This window comes from Prionailurus viverrinus, chromosome A2, assembly GCF_022837055.1.
Source record: "Prionailurus viverrinus isolate Anna chromosome A2, UM_Priviv_1.0, whole genome shotgun sequence".
In the NCBI taxonomy this organism is placed as follows: domain Eukaryota; kingdom Metazoa; phylum Chordata; class Mammalia; order Carnivora; family Felidae; genus Prionailurus; species Prionailurus viverrinus.
Genome location: NC_062562.1, coordinates 29,953,263 through 29,965,833, shown reverse-complemented (window position 1 = coordinate 29,965,833; position 12,571 = coordinate 29,953,263).

Here is a 12,571-nt window from a genome sequence, read left to right as displayed (position 1 = left end):
GAGACTCCTTCTCTCGCTTTTCCCAGTTCAAACTCCCAAGAGATAGACAATCACAGGGGCTCAATTTATTTTTTCTATTGCTGAATTCTGCTGTCTCACAGGTTATTAGTTGTTATGGCTTGACTAACTGTATGCCAGATGCTCACTCTTAGGCCAATCAGCTGTGATTAAATGTACTAGGCAATTTTCAGGAAATTTACTTTATAAATATTTTCCAGAGAAAAACGCAAATCTTCCAAGATGAGCCCATTTAATGGCATACCACTTTTTTTTTTTTTTTAAGCAGTAGCTCATTACCATACTGGCCAATATATTAAACAAAGACATACTTCTGAGACCAAAATCATCTTATTAAAATGACAGGGAAAGCCAATAAAACGCATCATCCATATAGCTTAGGAGACTAGGCCTGACTCATTCCAAGAAAACTGTCCCAAGGGGAGTGCCTATAAAATCCTTCTGTGTTCCTTCCCTTTCCACTCCACATCCATGTCAGTGAATTATTTTCACACAATTAAAGCACCCATATAGGAAATATTTACAAATGTAAATGTGCTCACTCCCATCTGAAGACACCCCTTATTTGCTTCGTTATTTCACAGAGTGCAATTCACATCACTTCCCTTGCTCCCGCCATTGACACTGTGGAGAGAAGCAGGCACGAAATAAATTGTCACTTCCAAAGACATCACTGTCCTTTGCTTGAATAATAAAAAAGCCTAATGTGTTGGGACAAAAGAGAAAGAGAATTTTTTCGAATTTTTAGATGTTGAGATATGTGATTAAGTGGAGAATCTGTGGCAATTGAGGGATCAGCAAAGCCGAAACAGCAATGTTTATGGTCCTCTTATAATGATACCAGAGTCTGTACTCAGCATACCGCTGCTTTCAACTCTCCAAGCCTCCCATAAGCTTACAAATGATCTTTCGTTTATTTTAAATCAATCAAGTATCCCTAGAGGAATTTTCCAGAAACCCAAATATAATTACATAAACACACAGGCTTCCTAACTATGCATGTGTTATTCCAACAGAAAAATAGAAGTGCAATACAGAAGGAGTGAAGGTTTATAAAATGCATTTTAATGTCTTATGAATAAGAGCTGGATGCAGATACCTTAGCCAAAAATATAAAAATACAAAAGGAATAAGTACAGACGATATGATTAGACCCTTACTGTGGTTGGAATTATCCCCAAAGTCTCCTTTCCTCATTTAAATGAAGTTTACTCTGTTTCATAGTCTTCTTTGCAGTAACATACTTAGTCAAATCCTGGAAAATTGCTAACTTCATCAGCAGTAGGCAATGCGAGGGCCTGAGGATATAGCTAGTCTTTTATTTATTCATTAGATCTATATAACATCTATTTTCCAAAGAGCTCCAGGCCCTGTAGAGAATGTTTAACTGATGTTAGATCAGAGTTTCATGGAAATGAGAACAGAGCTGTGTCTAAGGAGAAGCAGCAGCAGAGGAGGAAGAAGGAAGTGTAAGAGGAAATGGAGATAATTATGGCGGGGAAAAGACACGAGAAGTCTTTAAAATGCCAAAATAAAAATGCAAAGTCCCCAGTGCTGGCTTTCTCTAGTTAGTCCAGTTAGCGATATGATGACAGATGTTCCATTTCTGTGAAGGAGAACTCTTGAATCTCTTTCTTAGAATTACACACACAGGGCAAGCTTCCAGCAGGGTCATTTTCAGCAGAGGTGTTAAATTCACAAGCTATATGCTGGTAACATTTAATATTCAAATCCAGTAATATTTATGTTAACACATTTTAGTATGTCTAATGAAGTTCCCTCCCACTTCTCCTGGGTCTGATGTACCTTAAGTTTTTCATATCGCATGCCATTTGGAAAATATTGAAAATCAGAAAGAAGAATGGATAGAACGTGGCAGCATTGATATTTAGAAGACTGTAATAGTATGTAGTGAACTGGAAACTCTGCTGTGACATGCCCCCCACTCTTCCATGGCCACACAGAGGTGGGAGGCTCCTGGAGTGAGAGTTCTTGGCACATAATTGTTGTTGGACTCCTTCTATGACACGTAATCTCTACACAGCTCATTGAATAGTGGATCCAGCCAGGTTCATGCCAATTTCAACACTAGCAGTAAACAGAAGGTAAGGGAGTGGGTTATGACGAGATCATGGGAAATAGGTGGTTTCAGATTTTTTTCATTTTATGGGAAAAACAAGAGACTGAATAGTTCGCATTTTTTACACCCCCATCGGTATGAAACATGACTTGTTAAGGCACTGATGATCATTTGCTTTAAAAATTAAGCGCTAACCTTCCCACAAATTACATGTAAATAATTAAGTCTAGTGCTGATGAATCGGAATTAGAAGGCATAGAGCCCAGAATTTTTACTTTAACACTGAGACACTTGAGAGTGGAAGATAAAACAGATGGGAGGCTCCCGAGTCCCAGACAAGTAACTCTTCCAGAACCACCTTGTGGACTCATGGAGACACAGGTGCTTTTCTCCAGGACCAGCCTTTGGGGTCAATTTAGTTTAGAACAATTCAGTTTTTGTTGGAATGCTATGTTGTACTTGGAGCAGAGGTATGTCCCCAGCTCACCTTGTGTGGAATCCCGTGAATGGTGTCCCATTATAATAAAAATATGTTTTCATATTTTCTGTACATATTTTTTAAAGTTTATTTATTTTGAGAGAAACAGAAGACAGGGCAAGTGGGGGAGGGGCAGAGACAGAGAGAGAATTCCAAGCCCGTTCCTCACTGCCAGCGCAAACTCTGATGTGGGGCCTGAACTCATGAACCGTGAGATCTTGACCTGAGCTGAAACCAAGAGTTGGGTGCTTCGCAGACTGAGCCACCCAGGGGCCCCTCTATACATATTTTTGCAGCTTCAAACCGGCTCTTTCATCAAAACACTATAAGAAACCACTGAAATAAGACTCTTTGCCAGCCATGAGGATTTTTTCCTGCGAATGAGTGAAAAAATTTGCATGACAAATTTTTGTTCCCATTCTTTTAGAAAACAATTTATCTTCAGTAGCTCTCTGGAGAAAATGCACATTTTACTTCAAGTATCAGTAAATGAACTCCAAATCAGGAGAATTAATTAGTAATGGCTTATTTGTTGTCATTTAATAAACATGTTTCCAATTTATTATCTACATACCCAAAATAAATGTTTAAGGAATGTTGATGGCAAGTGGAACACAGGTAACTGAAAGTGGGAAAATTTAGCTCTGGCTTATTCTTTAAAAGAGAACTTTGCGGCGCCTGGGTGGCTTAGTCAGTTGGGTGTCCGACTTCGGCCCAGGTTATGATCTTACGGTTTGTGGGTTGGAGCCCCACATCGGGCTCTGTGCTGACAGCTCAGAGCCTGGAGCCTGCTTTGGATTCTGTGTCTCCCTCTCTCTCTCCCCCTTCCCTACTCAAGCTCTGTCTCTCTCTGTCTCTCAAAAATAAATAAACATTGAAAAAAAATTTTTTTAATTAAAAAAAAAAAAGAGAGAACTTAGTACAGTTTTTTTTAACTCAGAGTTCATTAGAAGGCTGGATTGGGCTGGAAGTGGAAGTCCTATTACCTAAAGGCTGACATTGAGGCTCTCTGTCCTAGGTGTTTGAATCTTGAGGACATGGCAGAAGGAGCAGAGGAAGGGCCAGTGGGACTTGCCCCAGCAAAGGCCCTGTGGCCGCCTGCCCCTTCCCTAGTAATAATGTGTCTGGGGTCACCACTTTTTGAAGTTGCCTTGGAGCCTCTATCATGCGCCTGCACCTTCTCTAGGTTATGGTTCCAGAGTACGCTTTCTCTTGCCTAAGATAAGAAAGAGGTCCAGGGTTGTTCTGTCGCTTAAAACTGAGAAAACTCTAATCAAAAGCTTGTGAAATGGTTACCTGACGCTTTGTTGGTTTCCAAATAATAAGATGTCTGAAAGAGGGGTACTTTTCTTTTGTCGGTTCCCTAACGTGCTTCTCAGGGGCATGTTTTACCTGGGGTCATGAGAGTCAGAAGAAAAGAGGAGCTTGTTTATTTACTGCCCAGCGCGCCTCTGGAGAGTGGTCCGTGAAGGAGAGAAGAAAACTTTGGGCGTCCTTTGCCTTACCAGCCATCCCTCTTCTTGGTGATTCTGGGCAAGCTTGCCGCTTTCAGTCCAAACTACTCAGGAAACTGTAGCAAATCATCAATAATTGAAGAGTTCAAAACTTACTTCTTGTTTTTAAATATAGTTTGCTGTCAAGTTGGCTAACATATAGTGTATACAGCGTGCTCTTGGTTTCGGGTGTAGATTCCCATGATTCATCGCTTACGTACAACAGCCAGTGCTCATCCCAACAAGTGCCCTCCTCAATGCCCATCACCCGTTGACCCCTCTCCCGCACCCTCCCCCCGATCAACCCTCGGTAAAACTTCTCAAAGGCACACACTCAGCAACGTCCAAATCCAGGTTGTGATGGATAGGTTTAAAACTAAGGAATGGAGGTTCCTGATGCCCATTAAATTTTTAAAAGGGAGAAAGAAGTGACAAAATGGCAGGACTTAAATATAAGTGTGATGCTTCTCTATTTCTTGACAGTTAAAATGGTATCACTTTACATTCTTGTGATGTGTGGGGAAAATCACCATAATGTCAAATTATATAAGAAATATTTAAATCTAGTGAAATGGTTGGTGTGTCTCTGGAGGATTTCAAGACATTTTACACACTTGTTTTAAAAAAGCAATCCGGAGAGTGTTTTCAGATCTCGCAGTGATGCAAGTGTTTCAACAGGTAATGGATTCTATTTTTAATTTTGAAAGCTTTTATTTTTCCCTGTGGTTTCTTTTTTAATATGTTGGTGGATACTTTTTTCTTACCCAGATTTCCTCCTGGACTTTACTGTCTCTCTGAGCTGAGTCAAATTCAAAGGTGAACACTATTTTCATATTCCTGGGTTGTTCTTCCTTGCCTCTTACCTGCAGTTGATCTCAATAGAGGCTTAATTCGCCATTTAGAAGTCAACATGCTAAGATTTCTAATTAATGGTGCCCTGCCTATCAAGTTAATGTCCTTGCAAATTATCTCCTTCTAGAGATTATTACAATTTGCAAATGCACATCCATTATATATTACATAGGGAGCTTAGCAGACGCTGATTTTAAACATACTGCAGAGGTGTGTTTTACCACAAGACGGTAAGCTTCCTAAGTCAGAACGTAAGCTGAAAGATGTGTGCCATCAAAATTACCATCTTGATAAGCCCTTAAATGGCACTGCATTAGAGATCAACATGCTGTTGTCCGTCACTCTTGCACAGCCATTAAGATCACCGCCCCCCCCCCTTTTTTGAGCACTAGGTCCTTGGCATTTAGGGGACATGTATAATAAAAAAAAAATACTTTTAAGCTCTAGAATCACATTAAGCATGGCAAGGTACCTGCACTGTGAGGTAAGCCTGGAAATAGTAGATTCCCATCAGATCCCAAGCTCAATCCAAGGCGGACACTGATGGAGTATGGCTTACATTTCCTGCCTTATTTACATTGTCCTCTCTCTGTCATCTCCCTTCTACTCACTCTACCTTTCCTTCTCTTTGTCAGGCCTATACAAATGGATTTAAGAAAGTTATATGGGCATAAAATATGATACCACAGTAGTATCCTTTTAAGCACCAATATACTGATAGTTTCATGGCCTAATTTTCACCCTTAGATGTTTCTATTTTTTATATTTGTATTGTTTCTTTCATTAATAAAATCCATACTCTAAATTCACATTTCCTGGCAAGAGCCTACATGTCAATGTTTCTTTTTTTTTTTTTTTTTTTTTCAACGTTTATTTATTTTTGGGACAGAGAGAGACAGAGCATGAATGGGGGAGGGGCAGAGAGAGAGGGAGACACAGAATCGGAAACAGGCTCCAGGCTCTGAGCCATCAGCCCAGAGCCTGACGCGGGGCTCGAACTCCTGGACCGCGAGATCGTGACCTGGCTGAAGTCGGACGCTTAACCGACTGCGCCACCCAGGCGCCCCTACATGTCAATGTTTCAAAAGAAAACAAAGAACTTTACTTGAAATCATCTGGGATGACACCTAGTAGATTGTCCAAGATTTGAGTTCTGGTGGGTATTCACTCACGAGAACCCCACAGTTACTTGAGAAAATGATTTTCGAGACTAGTAAGTCACCTGTATCTGGAAGTGTTTCCTTCATTTTTTTTTTTTTTTGTCCCAGACATCAGCAAGACCCTGACATTCTTGTGGGTCCTCAGAAAACATCTGTTGGATGAAGAAGAAGGTGAGGGAGGGGCACCTGGGTGGCTCAGTCAGTTAAGCATCTGACTTCAGCTCAGGTCATGACCTCTTGGTTTGTGAGTTCGAGCCCCATATCGGCTCTCTGCTGTCAGCGTGAAGCCTGCTTCAGATTCTCTGTCTCCTTCTCTCTCTGTCCCTTTCCTACTCATGCTCTCTCTCTCAAAAATAAATAAACATTAAAAAAAAAAAAGAAAGGGAGGGGGAATGGGAGGGAAAGAAGAGGTGATAAAGGAAGAAGAAAGGAGAGGGAGTGAAGAAGAGAGGAAGGAAAGAAGGGAAGACAGGAGGGAAAGGGAGATGGAGAGGAAGGAAAATAATTAATAGACTGGAAGAGCGTGAGTTTTAGAGCTGGCCCCCCATCTTTGGAACTCGATGACTTAGGCAAGTTGCATTTCCTGTTCCATTAATTCCCAGTGTCCTAGGCTCAGTGTGTAGACGATAGTAAAATGTCTGGCACACAGAGATTCAGTAAATAGAAGCTGAGTCTGGGCTGCTGGGCATTTATTACTGGGCCACAGTTTTAAAACATCACATAACTGCTATATTCATGAAGAGTAAATACAAAAATGCTTATGTCTGGAGACTAAAGAGCTGGCCAATAAACAGGGGCATTGCTCTGAACCGTCTGCCCGCAAAGACCATCACAAAGCAGGCAAAATTCTGAAAGACCTTCCAGAGACTCTGCTCTCACAGGCAAAAAGCACGTGATCAGAAAAACACTGTTGTCATAAGAACTGGAGGCCTGCTGAATCATTACTGGTAACGGCTGCCACTTCCGGCTGTGTGCCATGCCTTTAGTACATGCACTAGTCAGCCTCACATCACTCGGTTCTGGAAGTGTTCCTAGTCTCATTTTTCACCGAACGGAGTGGAATTCAGAGAAGTCGAGTACCTTTCCTAAGATCACACAGGTCCTTAGGTGCCTGGGTTCAGGTTCCGTCTCACTTCTCCTGACTGTTCCACACCTAGGCTTTGGTCTCCCACACCTCCTCATGCTTCTTATCCCAAGTCAGCAGATTAACTTGACAGAAAATGGCCAGAGTCATGAGACTCTCTCTGTTGGAGTAAGAACACTAGTAAAAAAAAAGGTTGAGTGTAGATATAGATATTGAAAGAGAGAGATCATTAGAATACAAAGTAAATTCACTACCACATGTCCTTGGGTGTGGGGTGGGAGGGATGATTTGTGTTTTAAACAGTATGAAGTCCTGACAACTAATAGTAAGAGGCCCTGCACACATGGGTCCTGGAATATGTATTGTGTGCCAGGTACTGTTCTCAACACTCTTATAGACAGTAATTCATTTCATCCTTATTTACAGGGACTCTTTGGGGCACTTACTGAAGACCAGAGGAGTCATAACCTGTGCTGTTACTATACAGATTACTTTTTTAAAGTTTGGGGGTGATGGGCCCGTGAGTAAGAGACGGAGTTGGCATCCAGACGAAAGCCGTCTGGGTCCAATGGTTTTGTTCTCACCAACGTCATGGGTTGGTCTGATGTTTCTTTATCCCAAGCTAGGTTTGCCTGGAAGGAGTGGTAGGGGGATGGGAGAGCATGGTGCAGGCAGGACAGCTTAGAACACGAGCCACGAATTACTGACAATGCTAAGATAGGAGTCAGAAAATCTGAAACCTGCCCTCCTCCCTTCTCTAAGCCTTGGTTCCATCATTGGCAGAGTATGGCTGATAACACTCAGATACACCACTTCAGGGAGGATGATCGTGCAAATTCAGAATGTGGTAAGAAACACAAAATCTGATGGTGAAAGCCCAAATCAGACTGCCTAGGTTTGAATCCAGCTCTACAATTTCATAGCTGTGTTACTTGGCGTAAGTTACTTAACTTCTCTATGCCTCGGTTTCTGTATCTGTAAAATGGATGTAATAATAGTACCTGCCCCATAAGGTTGTTGTAGCATTATTCACTTAGTGACTGGGGAATAGGAAGCACACAGCAAGATGGCTTATCATTATTATGCATTGTGATGGTTTTATATATTTAGGAATGGGGCATAATCATTATTTCATCTATAAGTTAAACTTAGATGAATAATGTAGGCAGTCCCTATTGTTACTCGAAGCTGTGTTGTTCTTTCCAAAAACACTCCTGAATTTGAGAGAACTGAGAGAAATGGGATGAGGAAACATGTAGTATGTGAAAGTCTTGCAAAGGAAGGGTCTTTCTTCTGCTCTGTGACTTGTTGCCTGAAAGAAAACACCTTCAGGAATATACTTTGCTGGTTGCTGTCTAGTCTTTTGAAAGCCAAATGTACATCGTGTCCAGTTTATATTAACATGTCTGCAGTGTTCATCTTGGTACAATGAAGTGACGGCAGCCTCTGGGCCTCCAAGTGTACTGAGCTATTAGTAAGTCATTAGTGTAAGCAGTAGAGCGTTATGGGGAAAGGGGAAGTGGGGGCGGGGTGGAGAAGAAGGCTATATAATCATTCCTTCTTTATTTAGAAACAGCACCCCAAATTTCTTCAATAAATCAGCCCTTCCCCACTCACAGTCAATATTACTTACCACTTCCTCCTTGACCAAGGGGCAGGATTGACCTGGGCTGGCTAATAAGTATGTTCTATCCCCCTGGTGACAGACATGGTTTCAAGGGAAGGCACTTAAGCCAGCTGTTAGCCTCTCGAGAATCAGCGCTGGGACATTTGTTGACACAATTAGCAAAGAGAAGTTCTTATTTCTGCTGAGGTCACTATTTGGATGAAATAGAGATTGGAGAGACTGGCAGGCATCATGCCACTGTTTTATGGACAACTTTACCAAAAATGGAGCCAGACAAGAAGGAGGTGGAAGTTGGAGACAGAAAAAGTGAGATGGCATGAGATGCACCCCTGTATCAAACCATACCTGAGCCAGACCTACCTCCAGACTTCTCAGTTACAGGATCAGTAAATTCTTTCCTCCCCATCTGCCCCCTCTTTTCCTGCCTCTATTTCCCTCCCTCTCTCAGTCTGGATGGGGCTCTGGTCACAATGATGTGCATTCTCAGTTTCACTTCACATTTGGCCCCATCCTTCTCCAAATTATAGAAAGGTTGCATCTCTCTGTAGGCTCTGCAGTTCTATTCACAAAATGGAAGCATAGGACTTTAGAACGACTGAAAGGCTAGCCGACAGCTCAAACAGAATCTCATTCTCCAGGGGGATCAGTTCTCCAAATTAATAAAACTATCCATGTCTACGTTGTGGAACACAAACTCATTTTCCCAGGTTTATAAACCTCCAGATAGATACCCAACTCTATTAAAATACTGATGGCTCTTATGAAGCTGGGTTGAAAAGGGGAAAAACAGATGCCTCCTTATGTAATAAACTCATGTGGTCCTGGCATCCCATTCATCATACTGGAGGTAGCACAAGGAACATTCAGGGTGTCAGAGAAATAAGGGGAACAGTGAGGGATCCTTTTCAAATCCGTGTTCAAACAAAAATAGAAAAACAATAAGGCAAGTCTTCATTGTGTCTTTCTCGCCTTTCAGAGAGAGGATACAAAGCAAATTAGATTTGAAAAATGGTATAATTATCCTACCTTCATTGAGGAGAAAGGTGTCAGTGTCCTAGGAGTCAGTGTCCCGTTGAGTATTCGTAATGAAATAACCATGGTTTTTGGGTAAGATGCCTTATTGCAAGTGGACTTTTATGCAAGTCCAGTGCTATTACTATATAGATTACTTTTAAAGTTCAGGGGTAATTGGCACACAGTTAGAAACTTTTTTTAAAAAGGAAAGGAGAAAGATTTTCCTTGGAAAATGATTGAATTTCGGGTTCCCTCTTTGGCTTCCTATCAGACATTAATTTCACTTCCTCTTCCAGTATATATTTATGGAACATCTCCCGCTTGCCATTCACAGTTCTGGGTGCTGGAGTACAGCAGAGGCCAGTGCAGTCAAGACCAGTGTCCCCATGAAATTCACTTTCTAGTTGGAGACACATCCAAAACAGGTAAGCCTATATATAGTCGCGAATGGAAGTGTAAGGTAACTGGAGAGAGAGTAAGTGCTTTGATAAATATGGTGTAAAGGCAGCATCATTGGTGGGGGGTGGCATCTTTGGATAGGTGATTTAGTGAGGCCTCAGTGAGGAAGTGAGAGAGGAGAGGGCCAGGCCGAGGAACCGCAGGTATAAGTTTCCAGATTTAGCAAACAAAAATACAGGACACGCCCAGTAAAATTTGAATTCCAGGTAAACAGCAACTGATTTTTTTTTTAATCCTCCTGATAGTGAAAGAGCTTTTTAAATCTAGCAACCGCCCCAAAGCATAAATACTCAGAAGTAAGCCCAGGCTCTGTGTAATCAAGGATTGGAGTTTGGGGGTGGGAGGAAGTGAAGGGATGTGAGGTTGAAAATGGAGGCAATCAAGTTAGAAGGCTAGGGTTTGGGTCCTCATGTGACGGAAAGCCACTGAGGGGTTTTATGCGATGAGTGGCCTCACACGACTTGCAGTTTTAAGTGATGGCCCAGTGGGCTGCAGGATGAAGATCACGGTGTGGGGGAACGCAGAGGCAGGAGACTGTGGCTCTGGTCCAGCTGTGAGATGGCGGGCTCTCACTTTCATGTGAGAGGAGAAGACCAGAGGGGTGAACTGCCTCCATCAGGGTTGCAGTTGCAAGTGCTGGAAAGTGACTGGCTATCTTTAGCACCAAAGAGAGTTGCAGGGGTGGGAGAGGCACGTATGTGAAGGCTGAAGAAACAACTCTGTGGATGCTCAAGAACTGAAGAAACGTGGGCAGCAGGAACCAGCCCAGGCCATGCTGTGAAAACGCAGGAGCCAGCCCCATGCCTCGGCCTTTCAAAGCTGCATCCTCTGCCTTGCCACCTCCCTGTGAGTATGTCTGCACTGTTCCTACATCTCCATATCATTCCCTTAAGATTCTCGGGCCCCGCGGCCCCTGGCTGGCTCAGTTGGTTAATCAGCTGACTTTGGCTCAGGTCATGATCTTGCGGTTCGTAGGTTCAAGCCCCGCGTCGGGCTCTGTGCTGACAGCTCAGTGCCTGGAGCCTGCTTCGGATTCTGTGTCTCCCTCTCTCTCTGCGCCTCCCCTGCTCATGCTCTGTCTCTCTCTGTCAACAATAAATAAATGTTTAAAAAAAATAAAAAAGATTCTCGGGCCCTGGCAGGATCATCTGAATGGCCAGTCCCAGTCACGGGCTCATGCCCAGGCTGCCAGGGACAGGGAGAGGGACTCTGCCTCCTTTGAGTTCTATAGTCGGAGGCTGGGGGATCTGCTTCCCACCATGATTTAGACTAATAATTCACTCCAAGTAGGAACGATGCTCAAACTGGGCAGTTCAGAAATGGCCAAAATCCATGGATGTTTTGCTGTTGAAGATCAAGAAAATACCAAAACATCATAATTCCTTGAACTGTCTATAATTTATTTAAAAACAAATATCAGAAAAATTTAGATGAATATTGTTAACAAAGCTAAATTCAGCACTTATGTCCAAAAGTTCCTCCAGTGTGAGTAGAGAAGGGAAAAAACAAGACTTCTTAGTAGCATGGATTTAAAAAAAAAAAAAAAAAAAAGATGGGGATTTTAATGGCTGGTAGGAATACTCTGAGTCAACAGTGAGCTGTGGCTGCTAAAACAACATAAATCCCCATGGAAATAAAACCAAAGGGGATTAAGAACCTAGGACAGAAAACATATTTAAAGCTCTTGTCCGATTCACGATAGATTCAGGTATTTTTCCAGAGTTTATTTTCATGGCTGAAATGAATGATCTTAATGTTATGACCATTACCAAGTCCCCAGTCATTCTGCAATCGTGACACTAAAGAATGAAGTTGAAACCTTTCGAGGATTAACATTTTAGGCAGAAAGATCTGGATGGGGCAAGTGGCTTAACCTAAGTGTTAGGCTAAAAGAAGTTGACAGTAGACTCAAACTGATATAGTTATTGTAAGATTTACAAGAGATAATACATGGAAGTTAGTGCCTAGTGCCTAACACGTGTAAGTGTTCAAAAAATGCCAGTTATCACTTTCCCAAAGAATGTTTCGTAGCCTCCAAGAGTAGCCATTGTGTCTCAGAATGGGATACACATAGGCCAACTGATAGATATTCATGAGTTGAAATACCTGCTTACACTCATCTCGAGGAAAAGGAGACTTGAAAACAAACACATACACAAAGCAAAGAACCTGCATGAACCAATGCAACGCATTTCTCATCTCAGTAGAGGGTCTTTTTTGCATTGACTCAAAATCCCCATTTCTGTGATTTGAACCACAATGGGCAGAAACTCCACAAGCATTCATACTGAGTGTAGGTACTGTGT